Below are 25336 nucleotides of genomic sequence, written 5' to 3' on the forward strand. Positions count from 1 at the left end.
AACTACACTGCCCATTTCTCGTCACATTTTAATTCAGATGCTGATTTACATGTACTGTTTAGCTGAAATATGAATTGTAAAAACTTGCAGCAATGGCGGTCAAAGGATTCTGTTCGTCCTGTTTATCACGTCAACCCCGCCCCTGACGCAAGCGGTTCTTAATACTGACCAATCACAGCCAAGGGGGTATCCGTAACTATCCGAAATTACAACGGATCGTTAGAAAATTTAGGAGGTGCACGTCGAGCTCTCCGGGGCTCTTCGAGGGCTCTCGGAGAGCTCGTAGAGGGCGTTCCCCGTAGAGGAGGGTGTTTCCCATGTGCCCATATATCGGCCTTTAGCAAAGATTGTTCTTGCTCCGGCTTTTTTTGGCATATTCGGCAGCGACTCCGCCGCCATTACTGAACTACAACTCAAACTAGCGAACGACATCAACGTCATCGTTCTTAGCCACTCCCTCTGTTCGCTGATTGGACCTACAAAAATGTTGTTTCCAAAAACCGACTAATACACTGAAATCCCAGACTTGGTACAGAAGCAAAATCAAAATTGAGCGGATGTATGTAGGAGGGCAGACCCAGGCTAGTGGTATACAGCCCTTGTTGCACTTGTGGCAGCGAGTTGTCTGTATCTAACCTAGTGAAGTGTATCCACACTTTGGAGCATTTGATTCTCTCCGCCAGTTTTCGAATTGTGAGTGCACAGCTGCGCTCGTTGTTGATAGACAGACAGCGCTTCTGGATTGCGAATTATGAAAATGCAGACAAATGTCTTAATATTATAGCAAATTGGTGAGATTAAATGTAGAAGATAACATTTATTTAACAATAATAAATAAGTAAATATATATTTATTTATCCAGTACCAGAACCGATAGCGTTAGAGCTTATGGTCTTATATGGTCTTTCACAATTTAGCACCGGGGCCAGTTTAATACCGGGTTTTAAAGAATATATTGTGCTTAGTAAAGTTATGCATTGTGCTTATTAAAGTTCTGTTTTATGAACTTAGAAGTGTCCTCAGGCTTAAACATTGGGTCTCACACTGGGTGTGGGAAGCAGGCTGTTCTTTGTGTCTCTCTCTTCATTTTCAGAAACAACCTTGAAACCGGGTGGAGATGGCACCCGAGCAGGTGGGACGCGTAGGCAAGAACAACTCCCTGATGCACGAGAGAACAAGCTCAACCCTTTTTTGATACTTGTGTTTCAATTGCATTGTATATGATATGCTGGGGCAGGGAAAGATAGCCAGTTGGACTTCGTGAACCAGCCCAAAATTCTGTTGCGGGTAGGGAAACGTAGACAACCCCAGAGCTCTGGACGTGTTGATTTCTAACTGCTGCATTAAAGCTGATATTATTGGACCTCTGCGACTCCAGACCACTCTTTCTAGAACACATATTTGTGTACCATCATTACATATTGGAATAGACACAAAGAATTTGAATCCTTCAACTGGTGACCCCGACGCTGAAAAGAGGGAGTCCAGAGGGTTCCGGCCCGACCGACGGATCGGGAGAGAGACCCATACACCGGTACGAGGAGGTAGACGTAATCGTCAGAGGCGCCTCAACATAAAAAAAGGTAAGCAGACACCTGTTAATTCAAAGTACTGCTATTCGGAACTGAGAACCAAATTTAGACGATTACTATGTTTCATCGTACCTAGTCAAATCAACAGTGGGAAATCAACCGTTTTTATGATTCAAAATAGTTAAATTCCCTGAGGTTAAGTGTCCTCAAAAGGGTTAAAGTCCCGGAGGTTAAGTGTCCTCAGAGGTTAAGTGTCCTCAAAAGGGTTACAGTCCCTGAGGTTAAGTGTCCTCAAAATAGTTAAATTCCCTGAGGTTACGTGTCCTCAAAGAGGTTGTGTCCTCAAAATTGTTAAAGTCCCTGAGGTTAAGTGTCCTCAAAATTGTTAAATTCCCAGAGGTTAAGTGTCCTCAAAGAGGTTAAGTGTCCTCAAAAGGGTTACAGTCCCTGAGGTTGTGTCCTCAAAATAGTTAAATTCCCTGAGGTTAAGTGTCCTCAAAGAGGTTAAGTGTCCTCAAAATTGTTAAATTCCCTGAGGTTAAGTGTCCTCAAAATAGAGTCTCTAAACAAGTAATATTTGTGTAGAGTCAGATTGTGTTGAATAAAAATAGAGAGGAGTGTGGTGTGTCTTTTCTTTTCTTTGTCCTCTCCGGTACAAGAGGGTTACAGTCCCTGAACGAGTCATATTTGTGTGGAGTCAAATTGTGTTGAATAAAAATAGAGGAGTGTGGTGTTTTTTTTTGACCAAGAAGTTACAGAAATCCCGAGGAGAGATTGAGAAAGTTGGGGGCTAAAAGAGTCCCGTTACGTTGAGATCTTACAAAGGTTATCCCAGAGGTTATACCCCTGGTTTATAAATTGGTTCTAATACAATTGGAAGAGTTATACTAGAGCAAAATTAAGTGAATAGACGGTAAACGCTAACCAGCTGTGTTGGTCAAAGAATGGTTTGAGGAAATGTATGTGAAAAATTATGAGGAAGCGATTAGAAAGTTACATAAAAGATTGGTTTAGAGAGGATCATGGAAGGTTATGAAATGAAACGAGAACGTTTTGTGGATGTGAAGAGGTCATTGGTTTAAACACTGATGTTTTGAAGAGGAAACTATGAATATACTTAGAGGGTATATGGGATAACATTTTAAGTCAAAATAGTAAAATCTAGGGTTTTTAAGAGTTTTGATAAAGGTATTAGATGTAATTTGGGGAAAGAAAAAGAGAAAGAGAAAATAACGAAATGTTTTTTTATTTGGAGATTAATTGGGTGTGCTCAAGCCTTCGGCGAGAGCACAACCTTTGTTCTCTCACATATATATTTATTTATTGGGTGTGCTCAAGCCTTCGGCGAGAGCACAACCTTTGTTCTCTCACATATATATTTATTATTATTTATTTTCGCCCCCCTAAAACTCAGTCAATATTTGGACTACATACACAACGGCGGTGTCAAAAGTTTCGTCTTGGTAGCGATTGAGTTGCTTCTATTGGAATTTACGTTCCGTTGCATGGTTTAGGCTTCAGTTAAGTTTTTGTGGCGAAAAGTGAAGCTAACGGTGGCTAATTTGCTAGCCACAGTCACTGACGTTACTAACGTCACTGCTTCACTAACGTCACGAAAACACGCGTGACTACCTGTAGCAAAACATTCGTTTCACATCTGTTATACTTGGGGGATAGCTAGGCTAACTATAGCTTTACTGCAAGGCAGCTGCAGGAACGCCACAAGCAAAGAGGCCAGGGTGATAACTATTTACTCATTTTACTTTGTGATGTGAAACACAATTATGAAATGTAATGAACAATATTAGCTGATATTATTAAGGAAGTAGGCCCACATCTACTTTTGGAAACGGTAGTCTACTATTTCACTGAAGCATTAGCATCATGACATTAGCCTCTGTTGCCCGGGCAATACATACTACAGTGGTCTATGATGCATCTGTTTTCAATCTTTAAAATAAACATTCCTCACAAATACATTTTCGTTGTAGGATTTATTATGACATTACATTACAAGTAAATGATTTGTGGGTGAAATTATCATTACCTGTGGTTTCAAACCAGTGTAGCTCACTGCAACGCTGTAGCCTACACAAGACACTACAAAAACATCTACACAGCTGTAGGAAGTCAAACGGCGACAGAACATGTTCGGCACTCCCCTTACTTAAATCAAAAGTCTATCTAACTACTAACCTGAACTTCATTGCCACAGCCTAAACGTTGTCAATCTGTTCATGAAAATAATTAATTTCAGCCTAAACCGTACAACGGAACGTTAAATCCAATTCAACCAACGCAATCGCTACCAAGACGAACACAGCAGTAGTCTACTAGTACTGTACCATAGTAGTACAATTTACCGGGGCAGCTTCTCCACACAGGGCTATATCGCATTTTGCGTTGTTACTGACAATGATCGCTACCAGTGAGCTTTTTATGAATGAGCGATTTTCCACTAAATAAATGTCAAGCTTATTTACGTTTTGGGGGGCATATTTTCAGTTAGCAGATGGGACTGTCTGAATCGCGATTCCATCTTCTACTGCCGGGTAACGTCGTAGAATAATCTTCAAAGGGGGTTCTTTATTAATGAATGAATGCAATGAGTAGGCTACATGCCTGAAAATATCACGAGAAGGGAAAAACTTAAAATGACGTTTAAGTCATAGAGATTAAGTCCATTTTTACACCGGTCACCCAAATTTATTCGTTTTGATTCAACGATGAGGCTGCCTCTTGCAGGGGAAATGAGAAGACATCTATTTCATTCTACACTTCACTCGTATTTTCAGTTGTAAATGAGCAGCAAAAAAAATGCTTTTAAATCTATTTAATCTTTATAAATAATAAGTATGCATTTTCATATAAAATATACAGAAATCAGTTGTAAAAATTTCATTCAAAAACGGACCCCTGTGCAACCGACGCAAGCAAGCACACCCTACAATTTCCCCAGAAATTGTACCCTCTAGTTGTAATTGGTTTTAAGTTTTATTTGAGTTTTATCAGAGCCTGGCATACTGTTTGGGATAAACAGTTAGGCTGTGATAATGTTGTATTAATAAATGGTATTAATGCATGAAGAGGGTTATTATAACATTCAGTTCAGAAATAATTTGGGAAGACTCATCAAGTCTGATAAATTGTGGTTATGATGGTTTGAGCTAATTGGCTCGTTTTGAACTGCAGCAAAACAAGTTATGAAGTTCTACCTATCTGACATTTTATAGAAAATATAGTTGGGAAAAATGTTTGGTTAATAGCTACATTAAGAACATTATTTGGTCTATATTTCATTTAAGAAGCATACGGATTCTGGTTGGATATAATGAAAATTGCTTTTATCATATCTTTGATAAAAATAGGTGATTTGGTAAAATAGAGAATCTAAAACAATATAGGTCTTAAACTTAACTGTTTTAAAAGACAGAAAAGTTTTTTTGGAGTGAAAGAAATTAGACTAACAGTTGATTTTATAAAGAAGGGAACAAAGAAACAGATTGTCATTTCTAGGCATGACTAATAGGAGTTGAATATCTGATGATGTATTGTCTTATTAGATGCTGTTACATGTGTTTGCTCAACAACAAGAAAACTGAAGGGTCAATACTGCCTGGTAACTATAGATATGTTTACAGTGGATTGAAGTCTTTCCCAGTCCTGTACCAGATGCATTAACAACATTTGAATTGAATTATGGAAGATCATAATTCCACAACTTAAACCTAATGCTCACTAGAGGGGGCCTGTGAGTATGTCCAGGTCTGCCGTGGATACATGGATGTCGAATGTCCACTCTGCAGAGTGATGGTTGGTTTTCCCCTATAACATCATTAGGGTTTTCCCACTGTGTCCAGTGTGTCCACACCACTTGGCCATAACGCTGCATAGTCTCATCATTATTGTTGATTTGTATGTCAACATTGTGTAATCAGTAATGGGATATTTTTAAACTTGTGTTTGTTGTCACACCCTAAAAGGGTGTGAAAGGAGGGATTTATTTGAACTTTAAAAATATCCACCTTAAATCCTCAAATGGGTTCTTGATTTCAATATCTGTGTTTAATCATTGGTGTTCGACTGTTCGCATCTCATTTGACTCAGTTACTGCTTGATCATGGGAGATAAGGTGATGCTGGGACTGTAACTCTTTTCTGCTTCAGGACGAGTCAGACTGGCAGGTCTGACTACCTTTTGGATATACAACCCCTGTTCTAAGGCCCCATTCCCCTGGAGACCCTGTCCCCCCCTTTCTCACTGGATGATCTACCCCTTCCCCTTGGAGACCCTGCCCCACCTGCCCCAATACATCATCAGATGTTCGGGGAAGCCTGTTGTACATTTATGGATAGGACCATTCAAGGTAATCGAGAGAACCTCGCACGCCCTAAGGGTGCTGGGGAAAGGAAGTACGTGGTACCACTGGAGCATGTGTTGTGCTGCTCCAGAATCCAGTCATACGTTGCAGGAGTTGGTGGAGAAGGGCCAGGAGGGCCAGTGAACCATTTGCTATTGCTACGAATGGAGTCAGTTGGCTGAGCGTTGAGGGAATCGGGCTAGTAATCCGAAGGTTGCCAGTTCGATTCCCGGTCATGCAAACTGACATTGTGTCCTTGGGCAAGGCCCTTCACCCTACTTGCCTCGGGGGAATGTCCCTGTACTTATTGTAAGTCGCTCTGGATAAGAGCGTCTGCTAAATGACTAAATGTAAATGAATGTGAGATTCCGGAAAAGAGGGTTACGACTAGGTCAAGAGTGATACTGCTTGACCACACTAGAATTGTACTGGACTAAGAAGGTTTCCGCTATTTTACTTAAGAGTGTGCTATCAATATCAACATGATTGTTGCTCTATCCCGTGTATCAGGTCCCTGTGCAACCAGATCATTGTCTCGGCTGTGGAGAACCCAAAGACGGGGTTCCAAATGCCATTGCTGAGGCTGGCTGACCCGGACGAGGAGGCGGTGGTTGGTCCGGGCTATGTTGATTGATCTCTGGTGTTTTCAGAGATCAAAAGAGGGATTAAAGAATATATTGTGCTTAGTAAAGTTATGCATTGTGCTTATTAAAGTTCTGTTTTATGAACTTAGAAGTGTCCTCAGGCTTAAACATTGGGTCTCACACTGGGTGTGGGAAGCAGGCTGTTCTTTGTGTCTATCTCTTCATTTTCAGAAAGAACCTTGAAACCGGGTGGAGATGGCACCCGAGCAGGTGGGACGCGTAGGCAAGAACAACTCCCTGATGCACGAGAGAACAAGCTCAACCCTTTTTTGATACTTGTGTTTCAATTGCATTGTATATGATATGCTTGGGCAGGGAAAGATATCCAGTTGGACTTCGTGAACCAGCCCAAAACTCTGTTGTGGGTAGGGAAACGTAGACAACCCCAGGACTTTGGACGTGTTGATTTCTAACTGCTGCATTAAAGCTGATATTATCGGACCTCTGCGACTCCAGACCACTCTTTCTAGAACACAGATTCATGTACCATCATTACATATTGGAATAGACACAAAGAATTTGAATCCTTCAGTTTCGGTACCCATCCGTAACCTAGACCCAATATGTTGAGTGAGCCCCTCCAGAAGGAAAAGCTCAACCCAGGACACTTTTTTTTCTTTGTTCACTGAGTGGATACATACCCTTAAAAAATCACCCTAACTCCAGTGTCCAGCCGCTCTCTTCTTCTCCTTGTGCATAAATTGCACAGAACAGTGCTCTTATCAGCAGTTCCATTTTGGGGGTCTTTTGTATCTACATTTTCTATTCACTGGGACAAGCAATGCTTTGGATAGAGTATTATGAATTAATCAAAATTAACGTGTTAGTTTGACAACCCTATTTTTGTGTGAAAGACAAGACAAATGCATGTTGTGTTTCCCCTATAATTTTTTCAGAGGGGGGCGGTAGACCAAAATTGTCTCCCATTAATTTTCAATGGAAGTCACGTGCAAGGCAGCCTAGCAAGAGAAGCAAACTTATTCTATGCATTTATTAAGGCATTTGTGGACGAGCAACGTCCGTATTTTGCAAGTCTAAAAGAAACTATAGCATAATACAGCTAGCAGACTATATGCAAGGAAGTAAATGCTATTCCCAGCACCAGGGGCGTCTTAATAGCACTTGAGGCCCCTGGGCTATGGACATTTTTTGAGGCCCCCCACACGCTAATCGCACAATCGCACGAGTTGCTTGTATTGTTATTTACATTCCGTTGCACAGTTTAGGCTTAAATTCAGTTTTTGTGGCAAAAAGTGCCTTGTGTCAACGAAGGGAACTCAGTGCTAGCCTACGTCACAACGTCAGCACACGTTAGCAACAACGCATGGATACAACGTGCATTGCTGTTGCACAGCAAGTATCGTATCGTGCCGTGGTGTACTAGCAGCATTATACATTTAAGCAATTCAAGACTTGCGTATACAGTAAGTAATGTCACAATAAATTATGTATTTAAACTCAAGCTTGTGTGGTGCGTCCCTGTATTCAATGCCACAGCCTAAACTTTGTCAATAGAAACGTTTTTAATTTCTGGCGCATTCAAACAATCCCCTCAGTGAAGTTTGGCTAGCAACAGCAGCTAGGCTAGCTTGCTCGTAGCATAATTCAGCTTCTCCACACAGGGCTCTAGACTGAGACTAAAAAGTCGCGTTTGAGGGCATATTTTCAGTTAGCAGATGGTACCGTTTGAATCGCGATTCCATGTGAAAAATACTGCCGGTGACAACGTTGTTAGAATAGCTTGTCTCAAAGGGGGTTCAGCTTGTTTCATATTAAATGGACCCATCTGCAACCGACGCAAGCAAGCACACCCTACAAATTGTACCCTCTTTAGTTTTTGTTACATTTTGTTTAGATAAGGGGGAGGGTGGGGGGGCTGCCCTCCACATACACCACCAGATGCCACTGTAGAGCAGAGTAATGACACCGCGAATACGGACGTTTATCATCATTATTATTTTTTATTATTATTAAGAGGCCCCTGATTGGTCGAGGCCCCGGGCTTAAGCCCAGGTAAGCCCGTGCATTAAGGCGCCACTGCCCAGCACCGCGAGGAGCGAATAGTCGATTTCATGCGAATTTAGTTGCTGCCAGTGGATATAGTATACTCATCGAAAGGCGATCAGGTGTAAATAACAATGGCAATATTGCGCAAACCTTAGTCGCAATTGATGTTTTGAGGCGATGAGCAAGGCGCCAAGCAGCTTCGCTCCTTGGCCCCTAATAAACACAAATCTTATTTGTTAGTATTATTATTAGGGTTCCTCCGGTAGGAAAACCCTATTGTTATTGGTGGTATTATAATTTTTTACATATGGGAGTCAATGGCAGCCCCTAGACCAGTACCGTAAAAAGTTGTGAAATTTGGCATGTTGAAACTGCAGACCATTAGTAACTACCATACCAAACATGGGCCATGTGAGACAATAGGTGGCGCTACGGCCACCCCCCAATTGTCCATTTTCAAAGTGATTCCATTTGCATCCCATTTGTCCCAAAATTCTGAAATTCGTTAGATATGCCTTATTTCTCATGAGGAACAAAAAAGCCTCAAGAACCTATAACGGCCGCCATATTGGATTATTTTGTACAATAAAGATAAAGGAAACACGTCTTTTCACTACTCCTTCAATTTTTGTCCAATGTTCCCCAGAATTGACACACATCATCGTCAGTGCAACCCTCACTCAATTCTTCAACAGATTTGCTTTTCAAAACCGTTTGTCCAGTACAGCCAATCAAAATCAGCAACAAAGCAACTCAACAGGAAGTTGGGTCAAATCTCAGCAAATCTTTGAGATATCAACACCAAACTTGGTATGTCTCGTGGAAGACACTACAACATGTTACCATGTCCTAAGGCAACTTAATATCTTCAAAAATTATTGAAATAAAGGAAATCTAATTTATTGCTAAGGCTAAAATAATGCTTTACACATTCGCCGGTGCAAAACTGATACTCTGATACAATCAAAACTTCATATGAAGACTCTTGAGAATGTTTATTACACAAATCTGAAAATAAGTTGAATGTAAGATGAAAGTAGATTTATTGTGAATATTTAAAATATGCATGCTTGGCTAATTTCTAGGGGCTGTTTCCCCAAATCCTCTCTCCCTCTGCTCCTGTGTGCGCGTGCTATACATTCTCCCACACACAAGGGGCCAGTATGGTGGCCCTGAAGTGCAAATCACACCACTAATATGAGTGCATCCCCCAGATAAAAACACTCCCCCCAAATACGAATCAACTTCCCCCAAATAGGATGACGTGCTCACCTCCCCCCAATACAAAGCCACGCTCCCCCAAATGGGAAACAACATTATATTAACTCAAAAACACATTACATTAAACGTAAAAATCGATAGCCAAACAATTATCCTGGTCCACGTAACTCTGTCATTGTGGCATTTCGTTCTTCTGTTGTAGACTATTAGGTTTTTTTCTGAAAAGTCCTGCTTCCTTCAACTGTGTTTTTAGCGTGCGCATAAAATACTTATTTTAATTTTGTGAAACGTTAACAGCATATCTAATATTATTTCATAGGAATGTCCCTGATTAAAATAAAGTGTACTGCAAATCATGACTCTGAATTGTTAACACAATGTTTCTTCTTTCATTCCAACCAAAACGATCAACTTCATGGTAATGACAGAGTTACGTGGACCAGGATGGTTGTTTCGCTATCGATTTTGACATTTAACATGCATTTTATACTTTTGCATAAGTAGCCTACTACTTGCTACATGCTTCGATAGCCAAACAAATGTCCTGGTGCACATAACTCTGTCAGGCTATTGCATTTTGTACTTCTGTCAATCAATTTATTGTTAGTTACTGCATCCATTCAGCAACGAAGTGTCGTACCAACCCTTTCCGTTTTGAGTTAATGTAATGTGTTTTTGAGTTAAAGATCCTGAAAAGTAAATCCCATGTTTTGCTTCTAAGTACATAATATATACGTGTGAAATGAGTTCCTGAAAGCTTGTGCAAAGCGCTAAAACTTTGTCGCACTGAAATGTGGAGTTAGACCGAAGAACAGTTTCTCTTCCGTTTTCAGATCAGGTTTTAATGGGCGGAGCCAAAAAATGCCCTATCTACGTCATTTTGCCCTATCTACGTCAGATCACTGAATGGTTCCTCCTGCTGTACTGTTATTGTAGCCTACATCAGCTAGCTAGCTAGCTTCAGGATGTCTCCCACCAACCGCAACTGCATCTTCCCTGGATGCAAGAACTCCAGCTGCGCTGCAACGCCATTTAAGTTCCCTATTGATAATGAAAGGAAAAATAGGTGGATAGATTTTGTGAAGACCCACGCTGATGAAAAGCTTCGGATAAACTCCAACAGCCGTCTCTGCAGTGGATAAGAAAGTCTGCTAAATGACTAAATGCAGTGACCATTTCACAACGGATAGTTTTAACATGGACCAGAGACAGACGAGTTCGCGGACCCACGGCTTCTCTTGCAGCGCGGAGCCGTACCGAGCATCGCCCTCCCGGCCGTTCCTCCTCCCGGTCGCACCTGGACAATCCACCGCTGCCAGCAGTTCACTCTGTTCTGTGTGCTTGTTATAATTATAGTAGATAACTTTTCCAGAGGTATCTCTGCTATGAGTTAGTGCAAACCGCTAAATTGATATTAGGCTACTCGGTGTAGAATGATGGTATTTTGGTGAAATGGTAGCTAATGTGTTAGAAGTAGCCTAGTTGGAGAGCTCACTGTCTGCTGTCTCTGGTGTCCATTTTTACTGTTACAGCTCAGGGGAACATTTCATTTATATGCATCTGTATGTTTCACTCATTGAACAAATAAATTCTAATTCTATATGGTTTTGTTCGGCTTGACATAGAGTCTATTATCTGGGTCGGAGGTAGGCACTAGGCAGCGAGGGGCGGAGCTTCAGCTCCTTCAGGCGACACGCCCCCCCAGTCTCAAGCAGAGAAGACTGATGATTTTTTCACGATTTCAAAGCCTAATTTACATACTTGTCGGTGTTATTTTTTCATTCGAATTTGGATGGGTAGTGCATGATGGGCCTGACCAGAGCACAGGTGGCCTGACAGAACACGCTTCAAAGTTGTCACTTTCAAAAGGGTGGCATTTTAACTGTCAGTCCAAAATGTCAAAGAAACCTTGGGAGGAGCAATTCAGAGAGGGATCCCCTCCTCCAGAGACGGTTGGTGAGAGAGAGGAGCATAACACAGGCTAAACATAGTCATACAGTGTCGGTGGGTTTTTAAAACACCAAAATCCAATGTCAACTTTATAGATGTAGGACAGGACCGGGAGACTCGCGACCAGGTCCAGCGTTGGCTGACCGACGACCAGGCAGGTGCTGACAACTCAAACCCCCCACACCACAAGGGATGTGTGTGGGGGGGGACAGAGAGAGGAGAGCAGGGATTAGAGAATGCCAGGAGCAGGTAACAGTTACAGTCATAATAGAATGAGATCCCCACCGGTCAAGTGTGGACTGGTGCAGCAATTTAACAGAGCAAAAAAGGGGAATTTGATGCAACCCCACACACCAAGACAGCGACAGCCCCCCCCCCCCATTTGGAACATGAAATAAGAGCCTACAACGGCAGTACAAAACATGTATTTTAGCGTTTGCATTCGTATGATAACTTGAAGACTTTTATACTGTTGTAAACAGGATAGCAGCTAGTCTAGCTAGGCTAGCTGAGCTAAGGATTTCTCTTTGTACAGACAGTATTACAGGCTAGCAAGCCGTAAAACCTTTAGCATTATACTTGCTTCTGTGAGACGCATTTGAAATTAGTATACTGTACGTAACTGTGCGGTTGGGTTGTTCTATTTTTACATGTCATTGTTGATGTCATTTTAATTAGTATAGTGAGTTCCAAATGTCCTTCGATTAAACACTGCATCGTTTATTACACAATGATCATTTGTGGTGCAGCGTTTATTCAAGGGCAACGTTTAATTAGTAAGAGAGATTGAGTGAATTGTAGCTGCAGTGCGGCCATAGACAAACAAATAGACAAGGAGGTCAAACAAATGCCGAGTGTAAAATTCAGCGCGCTGTCTCTGCTTTGTGTAGAAATCTGAAGTAGAATGCCAAAACATTCTTATAGCCTACTTTAGCTTTCAAACAGAAAGCTGTGCAGAAAGCACTCACAAGTAGCAACAGACCTGTAGCACGCGAACTTGGGGTTGATGAAATGCACATTCAGGAGTGGTGAAGTCAGCTACCTCGCTATATTGTATACAAAATATATATATAACTATACCTATAGGCCTTAATGTAATTGTCGCAATTACATTATAATAATGTATACTTTCTTTTCAACCAATGTCTTAATTTTGAATTATATAATTGCATTCAGTATTATTAAGTTACCTTATTTGGTAAGAGTATCAAAAAAGAGAAGCACAAAGGTACAACACTTCCACTACCATTATCTCTAATTCACTCTCCTGAGTTTCATCTGTGTTTTATGTAACTGCTATACTAGAATGGGCCTACATTAAGTTTCAAAGAAATAGTGTACTAGTGCAGAATAAACTTTCATAAAGTTATTGTTGTAATCAAAGCTTTTAAAGAATGGATCTCTGCATGATGGGCCTGACCAGAGCACAGGTGGCCTGACAGAACACGCTTCAAAGTTGTCACTTTCAAAAGGGTGGCATTTTAACTGTCAGTCCAAAATGTCTAAAAGTTGGTACGCATGCCTTATTGCCAATGGGGAACAAAGAAGTCTCAAGAACCCATAAAGTCGGCAGCATGGATATTTCTCTACAGTGACAATTTGTGAAGAATTTCAAAAAATGACTTCAAATCAGCCATTGATCCAATTGTCTTGAAATGTTGTGTACATGTATGAAATACATGTCTGTGTCATGTCAATTTTGTAATGGTTTGCAATGTTGAGGAGGAACCCGCCATTTTCATTTCACTACATTTTCTTCTTATTTTTGATTATTACACATCTGTCATGGGAGTCTATGGCAGCCCCAACCACATGGTCAGAAGTTGTGAAATTTGGCACACCTTGACATGACACTAGAAGCATGGAATTAATTAGCTGGTCTCTCAATGCTATTGACACCTTCTTCTCGAAGAGAAACTCAGGTTCAGGGGAACCCAACTGTCTGGACGAGACGTTCGCAGCTGGCTACATGATGGACGCGTGGGAGAATTGGCGTGTTGTGTGTCTAGCGGCGCTTTCCGTGGAGGACGTTGAAGACATCTTCATATTTGGAACCATGATTTCAGGCTTTCTGCTGTTTGGAATAGGCGCTGGGTTTGTATATCGGAAAATCAGGGAAATGGCTGCAGCCATCAAAAGCCCCGTTAGGCTGCCCGATATGATTTATGCGGTGGGCAGAGTTGTTGGAGCTCAGACTGTGAACTTACAACGCAGCATTGATTACAACAGGGATAAGTTCTGCAAAGGAAGATGGAGGACATGGAGACCTTCCTGAAGGGTGGACGTGAAAATTGAGTTGCGGCTACTCGTCAAAACAACTTCCCCAATCTTATCCACTTTCGGCCCCGTAACCAGCACAGGCCTTGGCCAAGGCCGTCGCTGGAAAACAACTCCCCTGGAGAGCGCTGAAGCGAGACTATCTTGCTTCTCCCTCCCCCCCCCCACCGACATCTGTGGTTTGGTCTCTGCCCGGGTCATGACCAAGGATGTCTTCTGGCCAACACAATCTGCATAGGGAGAATCGGACTGATTGTGGCCTAGGTCGAGGGCGCCAACCCAGACCTACTCACACATTAACTTTCACCTACTACAGATATCACCACCCCCCCACCCCCATCCAACGCCTTCGCCTTCTGTGTCCAGCGCCTACCATGGCTGCATGTCCAGATGCTGCTTGTCTACCCCCCCCCACTCCCCGTTGCAAGTCACGTGTTTTTGTAAATGTTGTTGTGCTTATGTGCTGAGGTTTTTGTCTGTTCCCACACTGTACTCCTCTAGGAGCATTGTCTGGGTGTTGCTTTTTTCTCTCCTCCTTTCTCCTCATGTTATGCTGTAACTTTCTAGTTGGCGCCAAAAATGGCTGCCTAGGTAGGCTCTCCTGCCAAAGTAAATTCCTTGTCTGTGCAAACTTTCATGGCGAATAAAAACCAATTCTGATTCTGATGTCAAAATATGACTGAATTACAGCTGTTTAAACTTGGGCCAAATCTGACCATGTGTGCCGTAGGAGAAACAGCTTACTTTTTGTAACCCTCACAAAAGTCATCCGAAGATTTTTGATTTTCAAAACCGTTTGTTCGGTACAGCCAATCAAAATCGGCAGCAAAGACACAAAACAGGAAGTTGGGTCATATCTCAGTCAATCCTTGAGAAATCAACACCAAACTTGGTATGATGACTCGGAACCCTCATCTGAGGGTGTCCAAACAATTTGGTGTCATGTGATCACTGGGCGTGGCCGCAGGATGCAAAAATGTGTTTTGGCCAATAACTGTTGATTTGTTTGCCTTTATTAAATGACTCCTTTGTCTCATGATATCTTGGGACATCCCATGTGTGACACATGATAATTTGTGATGACAGCCGAATTGATCCGGCCGCCATTTTGAATTACAGTTTTCTCTACTCCTCCTACAAATGTTTTCCAATCTTCACCAAATTTGGCAGAGATTATCTTCAGACCAAGCCTCACAACGCCCATCACATCGTTTTTTGATTTTCAAAACCGTTTGCCCGGTACGGCCAATCAAAATGTGCCGTTAAGCCAGCAAACAGGAATTTGGGTCGTATCTCAGCAAATCTTTGATGGATTCACACCAAACTTGTTGCGTATACTCGTAACCCTCTTCTGAGGATGTCTAACATGTTTTATGGGTCATTCGACTGCTTGGCCACCTCATTGCTGCTTGCAGCTATATTTATTATTACACTTCTTCTCCCATTGGAGTCTATGGCAGCCCCTAGAACCATATGGTAAAAAGTTGTGAAATTTGGCACACTCATTAAGCACAGTCCCCTCTTTTTTCACCAAGTTTCATGTCTCCCATTCGAGCACTCGGCGCCACCAACGGGTCAAAGTTGGACTTGTGTTTACACACGTAACTTTTGAACCGTATGACCGATTTTCTAAAATGAGGTACAGTTGGATTCCCTGGATCGAGACGAGTTCAACACAGCCTATGACGTCAATTTCCGGTTATATAGATTTTCCCCCATTTCCGGTTTTATCAAAAACCTTTAAAAGCCTACTCCTCCTAAAAGAAATTTCCAATCTTCCCCAGAATTGTCAACCATCATCATCAGAGCAACCCTCACTCAAAATTTATTTATATATATGATTTTCAGAACCGTTTTTCCGGTACAGCCAATCAAAATTGGCAACAAAGCAACCAAACAGGAATTTGGGTCAAATCTCAGCAAATCTTTGAGATGTCAACACTAAACTTGGTATATCGGTGGAAGACACTACAACATGTTACCATGTGCAAAGGCAACTTCATACCTCCAAAAATGATTGATATAAAGCAAATCGAATTTATCGCTAACGCTAAAATAATGCTTTACACATCTTCCCCAGAATTGGCAGGTATCATCGTCAGAGCAACCCTCACTGAATTCTTCAACAGATTTTTGAATTTCAAAACCGTTTGTCCGGTACAGCCAATCAAAATCGTCAACAAAGCAACCAAACAGGAAGTTGGATCAAATCTCAGAAAATCTTTGAAATATCAACACCAAACTTGGTGTGTCACGTGGAAGACACTACATCATGTTCCCATGTGAGAAGGCAAATTAATATCTTAAAAAATGATTGAAATACAGGAAATCTTATTTATTTCTAACGCTAAAATAATGCTTTACACATCCGCCAGTCAAAAACTGATACTCTGATTCAATCACAAGTTCATGAAGACTCTTGAGAATGTTTAGTACACAAATATCAGAAAAAGTTGACTGTAAGATGAAAAGTTGATTTTTGGTGACTATTTGAAAAATGCATGCTTGGCTAATTGTTAAGGAAATTTCCAATTAAATGTCTCCCCTGCTCCTCAGCGCGCGCGCTCCACATTCTCCCACACTCAGCCTTTCCCTTGAAACGCGCAAGCTTGGCGAGACGCAAACACAACATTTCAGGCAATTGTGGGCTGACCAAGCCCCCACTCATTGCTTGGTCTTAAGCAAAGGCCCATGTGGATCTTGATTGTATTGCATTTCCGATTTTGTATGCAATGGTAAAAGGTTCTCAAAATCCTGAAACATTGATAGTATAGGTTAAGAGTAACTACCACACCACAAATGACGCACCATTATCCATAGGTCGCGCTACGGCCACGCCCCAATTGTCCTTTTACAAAGTGATGCCATTTGCATCCAATTTGTCCCAAAATTCTGAAATTCAATAGATATGCCTTATTTTGCATGAGGAACAAAAAAGACTCAAGAACCTATAACGGCCGCCATATTGGATTTTTCTGTACAATAAAACTTCAGGAAACACGTTTTTTCGCTACTCCTCCTTCAATTTTTGTCCAATCTTCCCCAGAATTGGCACACATCATCGTCAGAGCAACCCTCACTCAATTCTTCAACACATTTTTGATTTTCACAGCCGTTTGTCTGGTACAGCCAATCAAATTTTGCAAAAAAGCAACCAAACAGGAAGTTGGGTCAAATCTCAGCAAATGTTTGAGATATCAACACCAAACTTGGTGTGTCACGTGGAAGACACTACAACATGTTCCCATGTGCAAAGGCAACTTAATATCTTAAAAAAAAATGGAAATAAAGGAAATCTAATTTATTGCTAATGCTAAAATAACGCTTTACACATTCGCTGGTCCAAAACTGATACTCTGATTCAATCACAAGTTCATATGAAGACTTGAGAATGTTTAGTACACAAATCTGAGAAAAAGTTGACTGTAAAATGAAAAGTAGATTTTTTGTGAATATTTGAAACATGCATGCTTGGCTAATTGCTAGGGAAATTTCCAATGAAATGTCTCCGCTGCTCCTCAGCGCGCGTGCTCCACATTCTCACACACACTCAGCCTTTCCCTTGACACACGCGCGAGTTTGGCAATACACACACAACACATTTCAGGAAAGTGTGGGCTGACCAAGCCCCCACTCATTCCTTGGCTTGAAGCGAAGGCCCTTGTGGATCTTGATGGTATTTACATTTACATTTATTCATTTAGCAGACGCTTTTATCCAAAGCGACTTCCAAGAGAGAGCTTTACAAAGTGCATAGGTCACTGATCATAACAACAAGATAGCCAAAAAACATCGCGAGTAGCCAAAACATGAAGCACACATTGTGAACAACCAAAGTAAGTGCCAAAGGGAAGAACCATAAGAGCATGTAGTTAAACAAGTTACAATTAAACAACATGAACCGCTATAAGTGCAAGTGTACCTGTGGAAAAAAGCAAGCAACAGCAATAAAAACAATATATCACAGCGAGAACAAAAATTTAAATCAGTTACCACTAACCACAAGAGCAACAAGTCTCTAAGCAAGAGTCATTGTGATCCTTGAGGAAACTAACATCGGGTCAAGCGAACCATTCCTAAGTACCGTTGTACTCCCGGAACAAGTGCGTCTTGAGCCTTTTCTTGAAGGTGGAGAGACAGTCAGTGTCCCTGATGGAGGTGGGGAGTTGATTCCACCACTGGGGGGCCAGACAGGAGAAGAGCTTGTGTTGGGACCGGGCGGTCTTGAGCGGTGGGTCCACCAGGCGGTTGTCTGAAGAAGACCGTAGGTGACGGGTGGGGGTGTAAGGCTGCAGGAGAGACTTGATGTAGACGGGTGCAGTCCCGTTCACTGCTCGGAAGGTCAATACCAGGGTCTTGAATCTGATACGGGCCATGATAGGTAGCCAGTGGAGAGAGATGAGGAGCGGGGTAACATGGGAGCGTCTGGGTAGATTGTAGACCAGGCGGGCCACTGCGTTCTGAATCCTCTGAAGAGGGCGGGTTGCACATGCTGGGAGACCAGCGAGCAGCGAGTTCCAATAGTCCAACTTGGAGAGGACAAGTGCTTGGGCTAGCAGCTGGGTGGAGTGCTCAGACAGTTATCTCCTGATCTTCTGGATGTTGTAGAGGGTGAATCTACACGACCGGGAGACCGCAGCAATGTGGGCCGTGAGGGAGAGCTCGTCGTCCATGGTAACCCCAAGGTTCCTGGCAGAGGATGAAGGGGTCACCGTCGCAGATCCCAGGGTGATTGAGAGATCGTGGGAGATGGAGGGTTTAGCCGGGATGATGAGAAGTTCTGTTTTGGCGAGGTTCAGCTGGAGGTGGTGCTCGGTCATCCAGGCGGAGATGTCGGTGAGGCAGGCCTCAATCCTAGCTGAGATCCCCGGATCGGTCGGGGGGAACGACAGGTACAGCTGCGTGTCGTCAGCGTAGCAGTGGTAGGAGAATCCATGGGAGGTGATGATTGGTCCAAGTGAGGTGGTGTACAGAGAGAAGAGGAGGGGTCCAAGGACGGAGCCCTGTGGGACACCAGTGGAGAGCTGGCGAGGTCCTGACAGTTTGCCTCCCCAGGAAACCTGGTAGGATCTTCCCGACAGGTAGGATGAGATCCACTGGAGTGCAGTGCCAGTGATGCCCATCTCAGAAAGTCTGGCGAGCAGGATCTGGTGGTTAACCGTATCAAACGCTGCAGAAAGGTCCAGCAGAATGATGACGGATGACCTGGAAGCCGCTCTGGCAGACTGGAGGGCAGTGGTGACTGAAAGGAGGGCAGTCTCTGTGGAGTGGCCAGTCTTGAAGCCCGATTGGTTGGGGTCAAGCAGGTTGTTCTGAGAGAGAAAGTTAGACAGTTGGTTAGATACAGCACGTTCAATTGTTTTTGAAAGGTAGGGTAACAGTGATACCGGTCTGTAGTTCTGGAGGACGGCAGGGTATTGCAGGGTATTGCATTTCAGATTTGGTATCCCATTGGTAAGTCTGCAGCATGGACTTTTCTATACAGTGACAATTTGTGAAGAATATACATTTTTCAATGGTTCGCAATGTTTGGAGGAATCCGCCGTTGCTGCTTGCAGCTATATTTATTGGGTGTGCTCAAGCCTTCCGCGAGAGCACAACCTTTGTTCTCTCACATATATATTTATTATTGGGTGTGCTTTGCCTTCGGCAAGGGCACAACCTTTGTTCTCTCACATATATATTATTATTATTATTCTTTTTGCCCCACTAAAACTCAGTCAATATTTGGCCTACATAGACAACGTAGGTGTCAAAAGTTTCGTCTTGGTAGCGATTGAGTTGCTTCTATTGGAATTTACGTTCCGTTGCATGGTTTGGGCTTAAGTTAAGTTTTTGTGGCAAAAAGTGAAGCTAACGGTGGCTAATTTGCTAGCCACAGTCACTGACGTTACTAACGTCACTACGTCACTAACGTCACGAAAACACGCGTGACTACCTTTGGCAGAACATTCGTTTCGCATCTGTTAACTTGGGGGATAGCTAGGCTAACTATAGCTTTACTGCAAGGCAGCTGCAGAAACGCCACAAGCAAAGAGGCCAGGGTGATAAATATTTACTCATTTTACTTTGTGATATGACACACAATTGTGATGTGTAATGTACAATATAAGCTGATATTATTAAGGAAGTACATCTACTTTCGGAAACAGTAGTCTACTATTTCACTGAAATATTAGCATCATGACATTAGCCTGTGTTGCCCGGGCAACATATACTACAGTGGTCTATGATGTATCTGTTTTCAATCGTTAAAATAAACATTCCTCACATATACATTTTCGTTGTAGGATTTATTCTGACATTAGTAAACGATTTGTTGGTGAAATTACCATTACCTGTGGTTTCAAACCAGTGTAGCTCACTGCAACGCTGTAGCTTACGCGAGACACACTACAAAAACATCTAGCTACAGTACACAGCTGTTTAGGAAGTCAAACGGCGACAGAAAATGTTCGGCACTCCCCTTACTTAAATCAAAAGTCTATCTAACTACTAACCTGAACTTCATTGCCACAGCCTAAACATTGTCAATCTGTTCATGAAAATAATTAATTTCAGCCTAAACCGTACAACGGAACGTTAAATCCATTTCAACCAACGCAATCGCTACCAAGACGAACACAGCAGTAGTCTACTACTGTACCGTAGTAGTACAATTTACCGGGGCAGCTTCTCCACACAGGGCTATATCGCATTTTGCGTTGTTACTGACAATGATCGCTACCAGTGAGCTTTTTATGAATGAGCGATTTTCCACTAAATAAATGTCAAGCTTATTTACGTTTTGGGGGGCATATTTTCAGTTAGCAGATGGTACTGTTTGAATCGCGATTCCATCTTCTACTGCCGGGTAACGTCGTAGAATAATCTTCAAAGGGGGTTCTTTATTAATGAATGAATGCAATGAGTAGGCTAAATGCCTGAAAATATCATGAGAAGGGAAAAACTTAAAATGACGTTTAAGTCATAGAGATTAGGTCAATTTTTACACCGGTCTGCCAAATTTATTCGTTTTGATTCAACGATGAGGCTGCCTCTTGCAGGGGAAATGAGAAGACATCTATTTCATTCTACACTTCACTCGTATTTTCAGTTGTAAATGAGCAGCAAAAAAAAAATGTCATTCAAAAACGGACCCCTGTGCAACCGACGCAAGCAAGCACACCCTACAATTTCCCCAGAAATTGTACCCTCTCTAGTTTTTATTATTATTTATTTTTTCCCCTCTAAGCCTAAGTCAATATTTGGACTACATAGACAACCTAGGTGTCAAAATTTTTGTCTTGGTAGCGATTGAGTTGCTTGTATTTTTATTTACACTCCGTTGCACAGTTTAGGAGGTTACAACGTTTTTGTGGCAAAAAAGTGTCTTCTGTCAACGAAGGGTACCAGTGCTAGCCTACGTCACTACGTCAGCACACGTTAGCAACGACGCATGGATACAAAGACGTTCTAGCACGCAAATTGGAGCTTGGATTATGAGTGAAAAATGCCAACCCCCAAAATTACCAACCATTGGGTTTTGTTGAGAAAGCAATTCCGACTGGAACTGCCATCTCAGATTTTTTATTTAGGTCGTGAAAGTCTTTGTAATTTGAGCGAGTGCGGGTCTCCCGTGAGACTACCTAGGCGGCAGCCATGCAAGCGTCATAGTGGTTTAGTATTTTCGTAATTTTATAGTTCGGTCAATTCTACACCAAAAAACAGAAGGGCGATATGACTATTGTGAAGACAGCCAGATGGTGAGATTTTAATGTAGGTTGCTGTAAAAACGTTGATTGGTTTGCTACGTGAGAGCCCCGTCAGCCTCCGTTGAGGATTGCGACAGCTGTTGTCGATCTCTAATAAGTATTTTCTTAATTTCGTACCAGGGTCAATTCTACATCAAAAATCAGAAGGAGGGCAGTGTTTTAAAGATATGGCGATTGAGAAGATAGCCAGCGGGTCAGCATATTTTTGTGATTTGTGTAAAACTTGGAATTTGAGTGACACCGCGGCTTGTTTTGACGTTAGCCTCAGTCAGACTCGGCTCGCCCACTATACAGTATGTAGTAGCTGTCTTCAATGCCACAGCTAAACTTTAGGTCAAAAGTAACGTTCTCATTTCCGGCGCTTTCAAACAATCAGTGAAATGTGGAGCAACAGCAGCTAGCTTGCCTCTAGCAAACTTATTTTGAACTAGAAAGGTACATTTCCTGAAGAAAATGTGTGTGTTTGCGGAAAGCAGTTGAAACGATTGTTTTGATGTCTTGAATAGTGAAGGTTTTACAAACATTTTAAAAGAGGTATGTGCTTTAAAAACAAAATGGTGAGAAAAAGTGTTAAAAGTATATCTGTCATTGTTATGCATTGCGATATTTTCTTACTGTTGAAAGTGGAGAAAAAACAGTGATGAAAAGAGTATCTTATTGACTTTCATACATTTTTAAGCGTTAAAAGTATTAAAGAATGAAAGATTGAAAAACAGAAAAAAGTTTGAAGTTAGAAAAATGAGCAAATATAGTGATGAAGAGTATATTGCATAACAGTTATCAATATCATAGCAGACAAAAGTATGTCAGCAGTATGAAGGTGAAAAAAAGTGTTGCTTTGAAACCAAAATGGTGAGACAGTGTTAAAAGTATATCTGTCATTGTTATGCATTGCAATATTTTCTCACGGTTGAAAAAAGGAGAAAAAAGAGAAGGGTATCTTATTTAATTTCATAAATGTTAAAGCGTTATGTTAGAGCCATTTTATATTTTATTTCATTCTAAACCTTTTACATTTTTAAACCCCTAGTATTAGTTCGACTTGTACACTTCTTATTTAAGATTCTTATATGTTTAATGTGTGCACCTTCCTGCCACAGTAAATTCCTTGTCTGTGTGATGTTTATTGGCGAATAAAACCCATTCTGAGAAGTATTAATAATTGAAAGAAACAGAAAAACATTTTGAACAGTGGAACAGTGAAGAGCTTTGGCCAATCGGATTGGTTCCTTGTTTCTTGTAACGTAGCAACTGTTGGTCATTGTCAACATTTCTAACCTAGAATCTAGGTTTTAGGTTCAAGATGAAGGAGAAAATAATCATGTGTGCCTGCACAATCAGTCCTGTTCAGACACTTAATTTAAAAATGACATCAAAATAATAATCCATAGTGCAGGGTTCCCGATGTTGTCGTTGTCCCTGGTGAGTTTTTTTATTCAATGTCGTCACATTATGTGACTTTGTTGTGCAACTGGAAAAGCTAGCTACTCTAACTCAGAATGCTGCTGCAAAAAAAGCTGAACTATTGTGGGTGGTAAATAAGATCATGCTACATCTAGCCAGCGGATCATTTCTTGCAAGTGTGTCAAAGTGGTCCCGGGATCAAACCAGGGACCTTTAGATCTTTAGTCTAACACTCTCCCAACTGGGCTATTTCGGCACGGAGACCTCTGTCTTCAGTAGCATGTCGAAGCCTAGCCACAAACGCGGGGAAGGAAGGAAAAGACCTCCAGGAAGCTCTCAATGGCCCGTAAGGAGATCGAACCCGTGACCTTGGCGTTATTAGCACCACGCTCTGACCAACTGAGCTAACAGGCAAATGACGCCACGTGAAGCAACGGAAACGTGGTGTCCTCGGCACCACCTCGTGTCGGCGTGAAACAACCGGTCGTGTTTGGCCCACGCCACCAGGCGCTTTTTTCGCTGCAAATTCAAGTGGATGTCAAGAAAGCAACGAAACGGGAGCTATCAGCATTCCGAGACTCCAAGGAGCACTGCCGAAATGGTACGGCGTTCGCTTATCATGCAAGAGGTAGCGGGATAGACGCCAGCATTGTCCAATACCGTCTTCTTTTTTTTTCGTCTTTTGGCAGTTTCCCCTAAAGTACAGCTCCGCTGCACGTTATGCAGTCTATCTCCCAACGCAGACAGCACCCCCTCGATGCAGCTGGTCGTCATCTTCATCGCGACACAAGCCACTCTCTCCTGTCGTCCTTTTAGCGGCAAGCACAGGAACGTCTCCAAATCCTCAATCGGCGGGGGCGTTTTGCGGCTTGACATTTCATCCAATGGAGGGAAAACACGGCCCACTGGTGCACAGCGCCGCGCTCTCACCTCAGATATTTAAAAGGGACAAGTTTATGCAGTAAGTCCCGTGTCGCGCATTTCTTTGACCAGTCAGCGGTCAGCAGTGCTTTGGCATGACCTTTGAGAAAATGCACCGTCAACCACTTCCTTGAGTAGACTCTACTTTGGAGACGCCAAAGCTTTGCCGAAACCCGGGATCGAACCAGGGACCTTTAGATCTTCAGTCTAACGCTCTCCCAACTGAGCTATTTCGGCACGGAGACCTCCGTCTTCAGTAGCATGTCGAAGCCTGGCCACAAACGCGGGGAAGGAAGGAAAAGACCTCCAAAAAGCTCTCGGTGGCCCGTAAGGGGATCGAACCCGTGACCTTGGCGTTATTAGCACCACGCTCTGACCAACTGAGCTAACAGGCCAATGACGGCATGTGAAGCAACGGAAACGGGGTGTCCTCGGCGCCATCTCGTGTCGGCGTGAAACAACCGGTCGTGTTTGGCCCACGCCACCAGGCGCTTTTTTCGCTGCAAATTCAAGTGGATGTCAAGAACGCTACGAAACAGGAGCTAGCAGCATTCCGAGACTCCAAGGTGCACTGCCGAAATGGTACGGCGTTCGCTTATCATGCAAGAGGTAGCGGGATAGACGCCAGCATTGTCCAATACCGTCTTCTTTTTTTTTTGTCTTTTGGCAGTTTCCCCTAAAGTACAGCTCCGCTGCACGTTCTGCAGTCTATCTCCCAACGCAGACAGCACCCCCTCGATGCAGCTGGTCGTCATCTTCATCGCGACACAAGCCACTCTCTCCTGTCGTCCTTTTAGCGGCAAGCACAGGAACGTCTCCAAATCCTCAATCGGCGGGGGCGTTTTGCGGCTTGACATTTCATCCAATGGAGGGAAAACACGGCCCACTGGTGCACAGCGCTGCGCTCTCACCTCAGATATTTAAAAGGGACAAGTTTATGCAGTATGTCCCGTGTCGCGCATTTCTTTGACCAGTCAGCGGTCAGCAGTGCTTTGGCGTGACCGTTGAGAAAACGCACCGTCAACCACTTCCTTGAGTAGACTCTACTTTGGAGACGCCAAAGCTTTGCCGAAACCCCGGATCGAACCAGGGACCTTTAGATTTTCAGTCTAACGCTCTCCCAACTGAGCTATTTCAGCACGGAGACCACTGTCTTCAGTAGCATGGCGAAGCCTGGCCACAAACGCGGGGAAGGAAGGAAAAGACCTTCAAAAAGCTCTCAATGGCCCGTAAGGGGATCGAACCCGTGACCTTGGCGTTATTAGC

At 42.7% G+C, this 25336-nt stretch overlaps 1 protein-coding gene and 2 non-coding genes across 3 annotated transcripts in view; all 3 read right to left on the bottom strand.

The window, feature by feature from the left end:
- The window catches only part of LOC136959844 (putative nuclease HARBI1), a 201725-nt gene that overhangs the window by 63138 nt on the left and 113251 nt on the right, over positions 1–25336 (bottom strand). The gene's annotated exons all lie outside the window — the stretch shown is intronic.
- trnaf-gaa (transfer RNA phenylalanine (anticodon GAA)) lies at positions 24235–24307 on the bottom strand. Its single transcript has one exon. It is a non-coding gene; the product is annotated as a tRNA-Phe (tRNA).
- Positions 24392–24465, bottom strand: trnai-aau (transfer RNA isoleucine (anticodon AAU)). The gene has a single exon. It is a non-coding gene; the product is annotated as a tRNA-Ile (tRNA).

This window comes from Osmerus mordax, chromosome 17, assembly GCF_038355195.1.
Source record: "Osmerus mordax isolate fOsmMor3 chromosome 17, fOsmMor3.pri, whole genome shotgun sequence".
Classification (NCBI taxonomy): domain Eukaryota; kingdom Metazoa; phylum Chordata; class Actinopteri; order Osmeriformes; family Osmeridae; genus Osmerus; species Osmerus mordax.